This window comes from Lissotriton helveticus, chromosome 5_1 (assembly GCF_964261635.1).
Source record: "Lissotriton helveticus chromosome 5_1, aLisHel1.1, whole genome shotgun sequence".
In the NCBI taxonomy this organism is placed as follows: Eukaryota; Metazoa; Chordata; class Amphibia; order Caudata; family Salamandridae; genus Lissotriton; species Lissotriton helveticus.
This window is the reverse complement of record NC_136065.1, coordinates 1,888,112,994-1,888,125,574: the sequence shown is the minus strand read 5'-3', so window position 1 is coordinate 1,888,125,574 and position 12,581 is coordinate 1,888,112,994.

Here is a 12,581-nt window from a genome sequence, read left to right as displayed (position 1 = left end):
GAGGTTTCCAAGATGTTGGCGCTAGGGGTGATTGTGCCATCCAGCAGCCCGTGGGCTAGTCCGATGGTCTTAGTACCAAAGGCTGCTGCGCCCGGTGCCACCCCGGAACTCAGGTTTTGTGTGGACTACCGCTGGCTCAATGCGGTCACCAAGACTGACGCACACCCCATCCCCCGAGCTGAGGAGCTTGTGGATCGGCTGGGGGCTGCCAAGTATCTCAGTACATTTGATTTGACTTCTGGATACTGGCAGATTGCCTTAACTGAGGGGGCAAAGGAGAGGTCGGCGTTTTCAACCCCAGAGGGGCACTTCCAGTTCAGAGTCATGCCCTTTGTTTTGAAAAACGCCCCTGCCACCTTCCAGCGACTGGTCAACCAGGTACTGTCCGGACTGGAGCAATTCAGCTCCGCGTACCTGGATGACTTGCTGTGTTCAGCTCCCTTTGGGAGGAACACCTGCAATACCTCTGGGAAGTGTTGAAAGCTCTGCAGAATCTAGGCCTCACTATCAAGGCCAGTAAGTGCCAGATAGGGCAGGGATCTGTGGTGTACTTGGGACACCAGGTAGGGAGCGGCCAGGTGGCGCCCCTACAGGCAAAGATTGATACCATTCTGGATTGGGAGCCCCCCAAGACCCAGACAGAGGTGAGAGCCTTCTTGGGCCTCACCGGGTATTACAGGAGGTTTGTCAAAGGGTATGGCACCATTGTGGCCCCCTTGACGGGGCTGACTTCTAACAAACAGCCCAAAAGGGTGATTTGGACCGATGCCTGTCAGACCGCATTTGAAACCCTGAAAGCTGCCATTTGCACCGCACCCGTTCTCAGGGCACCTGATTTCTCCAAGGAATTTGTAGTGCAGACAGACACTTCAGAGCATGGGGTGGGAGCCGTGCTCTCCCAACTGAATGATGAGGGCGGGGACCAACCTGTAGTCTTCATTAGTAGGAGGCTACTCCCCCCGGGAACAGAGGTGGAGTGCAATTGAAAGGGAAGCTTTTACCGTGGTCTGGGCGCTGAAGAAGCTAAGACCCTATTTATTTTGGGACTCACTTCCGGGTTCAGACAGACCACAGGCCCCTCAGATGGTTAATGCAGATGAAGGGGGAGAACCCAAAACTGTTGAGGTGGTCAATCTCCCTACAGGGAATGGACTTTACGGTGGAACACCGCCCTGGCACAGAACACGCCAATGCTGACGGTCTGTCCAGATTTTTCCGCCTTAGTGATGAGAACTCCCAAGGGGTTGGGTAGTTCCCCTCACTTTCAGCTGGAGGGGACACGTGTTAGACCTGGCAACCTTGGCGTGGTTTCCCCTGACTTTTTGATCTCTACCTCCTATGTTTTTGACTCTATGCTGGATTACGTTTTGCTGGTTTAGATGCTTTGGGCACTCTGCCACTGCTGATCAGTGCCAAAGGGCGAGTGCTCCTAGTAGGGCCTGTACAGATGTAAGGGACATGCTGCAGTAGTGGATTACTGCCAAATTTGTTTTTCACTGTAGCAAGGCTACCTTGCCCATAGGACAGAATGAGTGGGGGTGGGGGCCCATGGGTACCTGCCTATCTTCCCCCAGGAACAAGATAAAAAATCCAAACCTGGTTTCTCAGGATTCAGAAATCCATAATACATCTTTTAGCATAGGTGGTTTTTAAATGTTGTGTCTGAAAATAGCACTTTTAGAAAGTGGCTAAATTCTTGTCCAGTCTGTCTGTGGGCCTGCCTGTGTGTGCGAGTTAGAGGGAGTGTGACAGGGTCTGGGAAAGCTCCAGCAGTGGGATGATAGCTGGCTGCCCCTGAAGGTTAGGGGGAGGAGTGGTGCTGGGCTGTGCCCTGCCTTTACGATACCGGCTCCCCTGTCTGCTGGATGACGGATGTCCCTGCCTCCCTGCTTCAAAGAGAAAAATTCCCCAGGACCGAGAGACTCCCGCCGCCAGAGTCTGGACAAGGGCGACCCGTGCTTAAATCACAAAACCTCAAAGGCATCAAAGACAATTTGCTGTATAAAGGAAAGACCCGTGTACGCTAGAGGCAGACTACTTCTGACTGAAGAGGAGAATCCCTGCTGAAGAGGACACCGTAAGAAGACCCCAGGAACAGTGCTGCCATTGCTGTGTGTCTGGAAGCTGACCTGCTGTCTTGTCTTGTCCTGCCTAAGAGGGACCGTGGGGACTGTGCTGTGTGCTTTATCCCCCTCCTGCCAAGAAGAACTCTCCAAGGGCTAGAAGTCGAGCTAGCCTCCTGATCCCAGGAATCAGGGCCATCAAATTCCTGCCGTTTTGACCTGTATCGCTCTGCTGTCTTCAGAGCGGGAAGATCACCCTTTTGTGCAGCTGCACCGGAGGAGGCCTTGCTGGCCCGCTCTCCCCCTGGTGCCTGGTTGACCCAAGATCACCGCTGTGGCCACGGGGCCTTTCCCCAAGCGCCGAGGGCCCCTGACCTCCACCGCTGGAGGCGCGAGGTCCAGAGGTGCCCCCCCCCCCCGCCGAGGAATCGCACGGAGAAGATCGCGGCGAGGGAAGAGGGGCTCGTCGTCCCCGCCGTGCTGCGATTGGCCCGTGGGCCCTGACGTCATCGCCGGAGTCTCCAGAGGCCGCGCTGTGAGTGGATCGCGACCCGCCGAGTCATCAGGCGGAAAGCCCGACCTGTATCTAGACAGATAGATAGACACACACATATACATACTGGTATTGTCTTGTCCATGAGAAACAAAAATTTAAAAAATCACCTAAAGTCATATTTTATTCCCCTTATCAGAACATACTTTAAACAGTTAATGTAAGAAGAAAACACTTTGCAATGTGCTCTAGAGCTGCCTTAATGACCCAACTGATATTTCAGTAAATAAAGACAGAAGGCAACTTTAAAATAAATACAGAGCATTTTGTATACAGTTCTACTTAAGAATTATGTTATGGTCTTTGCAGAATACTAAAAGGTGAACAGTGGGCTGGTATTATTCTCTTTGAGGGGTGACAACCGTACTCTGTCTCAGTTTGTTCTTTGCTACCTCTACTCTTTTGAGAGGAGCAGTGCCCTGTGGAGGACACTCTCACGGAGGGGCCCCACCCACTCTTGTAAGGTGCCCACCATGCAGGGACTGAAGAGAAACAATTACATTATTTTGTTTCTCTTCACTTCACGGTTAGCGAGGGTCAGCTCTGAGTACGTTTCACACTGAAGATTCTTTAGACAGACCCCCCAGGATATAGTGGCATGGATTAGCACATTAAGCAGCAAAAAAATGGAAATTTAGCAGCACAAATATGGAAATTTAGCGGCAATTTAGCGGCTTTTTATTTGGCAGTTTTTCCTGCAACAAACACAGATATCTTAGTTTGCGGCGGGCCCTAAAAGCAATGCCCCCCAGTCCCTCCGCACACTGGCCACGCGACGGGCCCACTAAGAAACATTTATTTAAAAAAATATGCCAGCCGGGGCCCGCCGTTGGCCCCGTGTGCGGCGGGCCCCAAAAGCAATGCCCCCCAGGGCTTGCCGCAAAATGGGCACGCGCGGGCCCACCAAGAAACAAACTTTAAAAAAAACATATGCCAACCGAGGCCCGCTGCGTGCCCCGTGTGCGGCGGGCCCCAAAACAGTAGGGCCTGTCGCACACTGGACACGCGGCGGGTACCAAACACAGCAAGCAGCAGCTTACTTGGGCCGCCAACGAACCGCGATCCGTCAATGCTCCACAGCAGCCAGGTGAGTCCCCTCAGCCTCAGAATGTAAAAAAGAACAGCACAGCAGGGCAGGTGAGGAGTGTAAATAAACACCACCTCGCCTGCCTGCTGTGAGGCCCCCCTTCTATTGGCCCTGTGGCGAGAGCCACTGGGCCAATAGAAGGGGGTCTGAACTTTTGTAACAATCGCTGCATTTTTACAAAAGTGACGATTTCGCGGGCACTTTTGTAAAAATCGCTGCATATTTACAAAAGTAACAGTTTCGCAGAAAACCACGAAATCCTGGAGGGTCTGTTTAGAGAGACACATTACTGCACAGACATTGAGGAGACCCTCTTCAAGTACAGAAGACTGCGGGCCCCTCCGCATAGCGGGGGCTGCGGAGTGCTCATTGCGCACCTGCCCCCTTTCACACAACGCAGCGCAGCATGTTCGCTCGCCGTGCCGCAGCAATTTGCCTCTGGGAGTCTGCACCACTGTAACTGCAGTACATTGAGTCATGGAGAAAGCACTGACTTCTGCAAATAAATCCTACAATGCATCAATCTGAGTCAGAAACAGATCAAGCCCCCACATTAGCAAAAGTAAACCCCAATGGTAGCTAACATAACTTGTCTGTCAATGAGTTATCAACAGGGTTGGATTGGGATCAAAAATAGGCCCGGGCACTCTAAACAAAAAAGTGGCCCACATTTGCAGACTGTACCTTTTCACAAAACACTGCTTTACTGTTTTTAGTATTATGAAAAAAAGGAAGAGGAGTCTCTAAAAGAGGCATGATTTCTTAACTTCACTGAGATAAAAAAAAATTGCAGATGTTGCCAGGACTCTTTGTGCATGAATTAGTTCACACTGGTGAACCACACCTTAATACAAGTGAGGCAACCTCTGCTCAGGTCCCCTGTCCCTGCTCATACTGCATCATTTAATGGGCCGGCCGAGCGAGACAGGGAATGACACCTCCCCCCACAGGTAAAAGGGAGGAAATAGAGTCCCATCTGCCTCCGGAAAGGCTGCTTAGGACCCAGCTGGGCCGATGGCGGCATTTTAACAGCACAGACACAGCCTAGGTCGGCCACCAAGCTAGCCAAAAAAGCAGTCCACAGCTACAACTCTGATACCAGACCAGTTCCGGCCTTACTAATCTGACCCTGGACACCAGGTCTGGGCATATACATTCGGACCTCAAGACTAAAGCTCACACTCGTATGAGAGCAACGTTACTTCATTGTGGCAAACGCATGCATAGAATGTGACCACAGAACCTAGCCGATCTAGAGTTGGTGGTCACTACAGAGACATCTGGTGAAACTTTGGCACATTCCCTCTACTGTAGGATACTCATATAGTCAGTGGGTAGGAATCACTGAAAAATCTGGAAACCTGCATCTAGGTGCTGATTTTTTCAATTCATAAAGGTGTCTCAGAGTACCTCTGGACTTCTGTGACATGCCCCAGTGTATAAACATTTAGAGGCGTTTTTGCATGCATTGATTGTACATATCATACATTTGCAAATTGTAATTGCATTTATATAGCGCTTACTACCCTTGACGAGGCATCAAAGTGCTTTTTGGGCAAGTAGCATGCTACTCCGGAACCCAAAAAGGATTAGTGGGGAATTAGTATAGGGGAATATGAAATTTATTTGAGCGGTGGGCATGTGAATTTGTTATTTGTGTTGAAAAAGGATAGTGGATGGAAAGAAGAGGGAAGGGTTTGCATTTATATAGCACTTGCTACCCCTGATGAGGTGTTAAAGCACTTTTCGGCGGGTAGCACGCTACTACGGAACTCAAACAGGATTAGTGTGGAATTTGTATAGGGCAATATGAAATTAATTGGAGCGGTGAACATGTTAGTCTGTTATTTGGATTGAAAAGGATAGTGGAGGGATAGATGAGGGAAGGGTCTAGAAAAGTTTTTGTTTTTGGAACTCATAGCAGTAAAAGGGGGTTTGGGATGAGTAAAGGGGAGGTAGGGGAGGAAGAGTCAGAGGGAGGCTTGTTTGGGCGATCTGAATAGTAAAAGAGTCATGAGATAAGGAGGGATAGAGGAGCGAAGAGTCTAGAAAGGGTTATTTTGAGGATCATAGTAGTTGAATGGGGTTTGGGATGAGTGGGAGGGTAGAGGATATAGTGAGAGAGGTATAGGGAGAGATATAGGGCAGTGCATTGGAAAGAGTAGTAGAGTGAGGTTTGAGATGAGTCAGAGTGGAGGTAGAGGATCTACTGAAAGAAGTATAGGGTGAGATATAGGGCAGTTCATTGGCAGTGCTGAATTTGAAGCAAAGTAATACATATAAAGATACATAAGTACATGGAAGGTATGTATGTGAAAGAAAGGTAATATATGTAGATTTAAGTTGTATTTAAGAAACTTAGACTTTCAAGTGTTGCTGTACCCTAAGTTAATGTATTTGTTTTTATTATTAATATATTTTTGTAAGTCAATAGTGAAGTAAATGTAGATAAATAGGAATAAAGATTTACTAATTTATGCAGTCACCTATATACATGCTAAACATAGAATAATATAACCATAAGTAATATGTACATTTGTTAAGCAGAACTAATGAATATCTATATATTTAAAAACATAAGCATGATCCATGTCCATACAAAGTAATACACATATGTAGGTACACATCGATAGGGATATGTTGTACATTTAAGTTTGAGTAAGGTGGTTATGTGGGAAAGAGCCAACTTTTAAGTAGTCTTCGGAAAATCAGGTAGTTATCCATGGATCTTATGGTTGGGGGTAAAGAGTTCCATAGTTTGGCTACTTTAACAGAGAAGGATGTGCCACCTATGTTATTTTAAGGTCTAGCATAGGCAGCGCTTGCAGTCTCTCTTCGAGACATGCCGTATTCAGGATATAGGCATGAAGCTCCGACCACTTTCCGTCCATCTTTTTAATTGACTCCTGTCACTGTCATTTGTAAATGGTGGCTTTTCATTGGTCAATAGGCTTAGTAGTCCCTCCTTAGTACCGCCTTTTCTCTTCTTGTAACCTCCCGTGAGGACATCCCCTGTTACATGTGTTGTGACTCTATACATTTTAATTATAGGCATTAAGGACACGCTCTCACAGAATTTCTTTTTTAATTTAGCCAGCGCTGCATTCTCGGCTGGAATAATGGCTGCCCTGCCTTTCTTTTATATTTATTTGTTTATAATTCTGATCGATGAAGCGGCTGCACTTTTTTTCTGTTTATTTACTTTTGATACAATGGCGGCACCCGCGCTTCTTTAAATATCTTAAGCTAAAGCGCGCGTGCCGCAATTGCTTCAAAAGTAAAGGAATACAAAACAAAATATGCATTTTTTTGAATTTCTTTACTTTTGAAGAAATTGTGGCACCCCCGCCTTAGCTTAAGATGTTTAAAGCCTAAGCGTGTGTGCTGCCATTGTAACAAAAATAAACACATAGAAAAAAATAGAGTGCGGCCACCTTTTTTAGGTCTCGCCTGTCGATGCGCATGCGCATCGAGCTTGCGAGCCTATTGCGGCTTAAACAAGCTTTAACTAAGAAGCAAGGAATCGTGGCGATTCCTTGCAGTGCCCGTGACTTTTAAGCTCAATGCGCATGTGCATTGAGCTTAAAAGCGCGTGCACATGCCCCCAGCCGCCTGGATGTCTTTTCCCTCAGCCGCACTCCTCCCACACCCCCGCTCCGCCCCCTCCCCTGTCTGCCGTGTCGCATTTCTTCAGGGCACTTTCTCCACGGCCGCCAGGCCACATCAAAGGCTTCCCCAGCACTGCCCCACCCATCAATCACCATCCCACTGCCACCCCCCTCCCTCTCCATATGGTGCGCTCTGCCTCAGGCCTCTCTAACTCGGCCCCCTCCTCTGCCCGTCGTGTCGCATTTCTCCTCCCCCCTCCCCTTCTCTTCCTCACCTTTTTTTCAATTTGTTTACTTTTGTTACAATCGCCACAAACGCGTGGGCTTTAAATATCTTAAGCACATGGGTGCTACAATTGCTTGAAAAGTAAAGAAATTGAAAAAAAAATTTTTATTTTTTTTAAAGCAATCGTGGCACCCACGCTTTAGCGTACGATTTTTAAAAACTAAGCGTAGGTGCCACGATACATTTGCAATTCAATAGCTATTGCATTGCAAATGCTTAATGTTAAATGTCATTGTTAAACACTAAATGCTGCTGTACGGGCAAGCCTCCTCAGCGCCTTCAGACCGCCGCAGTTGTTGGCCCTATGGCTGGGCTTGGCTCAGCAGCCAAAGTGATATCCGTTGGGTGTGCTACAAGCTTAATGTCCTCTATCAGGACACAGCCAGCTCCTTTTGCTTCTGGCCCGCCGAGGATCCTCCTCTGAGAAGAGACGTGTTTTCTTTACAGGTGATATCTTTCTTTTGCAAATGAACGAAGATGCATCCGTTAAGAATTGTCATGCACAATGACTCTGACCCCACTGTGGAAAAGTGATCTTCACACACACAGGCTCAAAACGTATGATAAATGCAGAAAAATGGAAAGGCTCCATTGAATTTGCCAATACATTCAGCATGATCTTGGAGGACTTACATTTCTGCTAAAGTCAGCTTGTTAATTTGAACTCCTTCAGCAGAGGACTATTTCTGACTGGCCGTTTACCTGGTCCGGGCCTAGAGCAACAGAATCTATTTTTTTTTATTCTGAGTTTGAGAAAAATAATACTAGTTAGTATCGTAACAATAGTATTTGTTTTTATTCTTCAACATCTTGTGTTGAGCACTATATAAAAAATTACAGTCTTTGGGCCATATTTATCAAGGAACCAATTTGCGATTCTGTAATAGCGATTTTTAAGAAATCGCTATTTCAGAATTGCAAAATGGTATATATCAAGAAAAACGCAATTTTTTAGCGATTTCTTGTTATTCCTTAATTGCGAATTCGCATATTGCGAATTCACAACTAAGGAATACTTTCCCATTCATTTCTATGGGCCAGGAGGCCCATAGGAAGGAATGGGACTTTTTTCTCAATTTGCGATTCGCAATTTGCTAATCGCAATTTGAGAATAATTTCAAGGGTGCAAGGGTGTCCAAAGGGCACCCTGTTGCACCCCTGAAATAAGCATGGGTGCACATGTGGTGCACATACATGCCCTAAGGGCATTATGTGCGTCACATCGCACTTTGAAAAATACTGAAGTTGGTGGTAATTTGCGATTCCTTAAGGGCATTTTTGAATTTTTTTTATTAATACATTGCATTTAAGGAATCGCAAAATCTGCGAGTCCTTAAATGCAATCGCAAAATAAGGAATGGCAAATTTTGCGATTCCTTATTTTGCACCCAAATTCTTTCATACATACCATTTTGCGAAAATGGGTTCGCAAACGCCAAAATTCTGTGAATTTCGGCGTTTGCAAACCCATTTGGCCTTGATACATATGGCCCTTTATTTTTATAATTCAAATGCAGATCTTTGAGTATGTGTGCACGTGGGTGTGAGCAGGCGCACTTGAATGGCAAAGGAGAAATCAAAGAGGTTTTTCAACATAAATGTTTATAATATTGCTTTTCTCGTTCCTCCTGAGGCATTTTTTCAGACAGATCATCTCCACAGTTCACTATTGTCGCAAGGTATGAAGAGAAAATAGTTAATGTGATTTAACTGACGAGTGCTGTCTCCAAATTCTCCGGACCTAAGCACTGTTTGATCGCACTCATAACCAGCAGACTGGACTACGAAAACTCCCTCTACACTGGTATCATCAAGTCTCTACACCGCAGGCTCCAGACGTCACAGAACACCGCAGCTAGACTCGTCCTCGGCATCCCCCAAAATGAGCACATCAGCCAACACCTACGGAAACTCCACTGGCTCCCCGTTGAGAAGAGAGTAACCTTTAAGAAACTCCCCCACACCTACAAATGCATCCACAACACAGGACCCCAATACCTCAATGAAAGAATCACCTTTCACGTACCCTAAAGAAACCTCTACTCCACCAAACTCGCCCTCGCCGAGAGCCCGCGCATCCGCAGAACCAGAACATCGCAGCCAAGGCCTGGAACTAGCTCCCAATCGACATCAGACTCACCCCCTCCCTCAACACCTTCAGGAAGACTCTGAAGACCTGGCTCTTCGACTGAACGGAACTGCTGTCTCCCCCCACCCCCAGCACCTTGAGACCCTCACACTTTAAACCCCCTGATTGTTTGATTAACTGCACCTACTCTCATGGCACGTGCAATAACATCATTCTATATCTGTGTCACCACTGACCGGCTGATGACATGTTTATTATAGAACATTGCAGGCAACTCTAGATGGGGATTCGAAGGTCCAGAAAACATACTAAAGTGAGATAACAATGTAATAGTCTGCCCATCTCGGGTGCCTGGGGCACTAAAGAACCAGGTTGTCCCTTCAAGCTCCAAATATTACAAAATCCCAAGAGATGGGGTGGTGACATTTACATTTGCCTCCACTAATCAAAAACCATGTACTTGCCCTGAGAAAAAGAAATAGGACTTTGTGGTTTTGATATTTGAACTAGAATTAGTTTTCACGGTCACACCAGCCAACCCCTCCCCCCAAAAAAAGTCTCCCTAACAAAATACAATCATATATACATACATCAGTATTTGGTTAGCACTCTCCATCCATTGGTCTCAAGAGGTGTTATTCACATTTTGCGTCTGCCCCCATTCTATTCAGCATGCAGCAATGGTTACAAGGATCAATCGTGTTTTATCTGATAGCATATGCTCAGCCGCATGAAAAACAAGTATTTGCAATGCAATAGGTCTCCCACTTGCGAGAGTTTGAGCTATTGGCATTGTAAATGACAATGCCTTTTATTTATGTGTTTTGAAAACCTGCAAGCGGTGCGTAAACACACACTTTGTACTTAGTCATTGCTTTCAAGATGCAAATCTAGAAGTTAAAAAGGCGCAGTTACTGCCAGCCTGGCTTTTAGTAAGCAATGACTATAAGTACAAAGTGTGTCTTTACGCACCGCTTGAGGGTTTCAAAAACACATTAACCCCTTCCACGCTCATGACGAGCTGGGCTCGTCATGCAGTAGCCTCCTGCTACACTGATGACGAGCCCAGCTCGTCATGAATAATGGTGTTCCTGTATTTACAGCACAGGGGAAAAATCCCCATAGCGTTCAAGTGGTTAAGGAAAGGCATTGTAATTTACAATGCCAATAGCCCAAACTCTCCCAAATATGAGACCTATTGCATTGCAAGTGCTTTTTCTTATATGGTGGGATTTTGAGGCGAGGTGCCAATCTAGTGTGGATGTTTGTTTGTTAAATGCATTTGTTGATTTTATTCCTGATGAAGAGCGGTCATGCTCTATTTATCGCTTTGTGGGTGATACAAAGTAGCTTGAATGTGGATCTTCTGGCAACCTGTAACCAATGTAGGGCTTACAAAGCTGGGAGATGTGGGCTTGTGGCTTTATATGTAAGAGTAGTCTGGCAGCAGAGTTGTGAATCCGTCGTGGTCTTTTCATAGTTGTTAAAGATGATCCATGGTAGAGGCTAGTGGCGTAATCAAGTGTATTCAGAACAAGAGAGATAGTAGCCTGGACCGTGTGTGGAAATCCCAGGTGGGGGAAGATGCATTGCAGAGTTTTTATAGTAACGAAGCTTGACCTGCTAGTTTGTCCACTTGGACATTCATTGATAGCTTGGAGTCCATGATAATTCTAAGATTTCTTACTTCCTTTGATACTTTAGATGGTGTTCCCAGATCATCAAGCCAGGTGGATCATAATTTTTCCAATCACCATATGTGACTATTTCCATTTTGGAAGTAGTCAATTTGAGATGGATCCATGCCATCCATTAAACGACGCCTCTGAGACAGCTGAAAATGTGAGTTTCCAATGTCTTTGGGGTTTTTCATTTTAAAGAATATTTGTGTGTTATCTGCATAGTTATAAGCATGTGAGGTGAAATGTATTGATCATTGCCGGTAGTGACCTTATATAAATGATGAATAGCACGTGTGAGATGATAGAGCTTTCAGGGACCCCTGCTTTTGTGAAGTACGGTTCGGTTGAGAAAGAGTATATGGATGACATTTGTACTGTTTTGAACGTAGGATGTGATCCTGTTGAGAGCAGTCCTCTCTATGCCTGCTTCATACAGTGGCATGGTCAACCATGTCAAAGACACATGAGGGGTCCAAGAGAAGTAGTGCAGCAAACCAGTTCTGGTCTACGGTGTTCTTGTGGTCATTCCAGATCGCGATGAAGACCAATTCTGTGCCTCTTCCTGGACGGAATCCTGTTTGGAAGCCTGAAAGTATGGAATTATCTTCAATGAATTGTGACATCAAGGCGAATGTTGCTCTTTCTATCAGTTTGCCCTGGAAAGTCCTGGTTTGTTTTCTTTAGTAATGGCATAAATATTCCTGTAGTTAAGGAATTGTTGATTATTCTTCTTACTGGTGTGGCAGCAGAGGTAGCTAGAAGAAGTTTCTTGAAGGTCTGTGGTGGACACGGTTCAGAAGCACTGCCGGCAGGCCTGCTTGCTTTGACTAGGTCCATAAATTAATCATGTACAAAGCTGTTTTGTTATTCAACTGTTCAACTAGATCTTCCAAAAAATGAAATTTTTGCTAAAAAAAATAAACTCCTCTTATTGACATTGGAAAAAATTGATGAAATGTAAAAACTATCATAGCAATTTACCGCTTGTAGAAAGTGTCCCATTTTGACATGGTCACCCCCACTTTTTGCCTGAAGTGGACTGGGTTCCTGTTAACCAGGTCCCCAGTGGCAGATCTCTTTCCCTAAAACTGTACAAGTATTCCCCCATTTGGCAATACCTTTAGCACGTTTGTAAGTCCCTAGTAAATGGAACCCTTGGTACCTAGGGCATTGATGCTAAAGAGGGACCCTAGTGGCTGCAGCATGTATTATG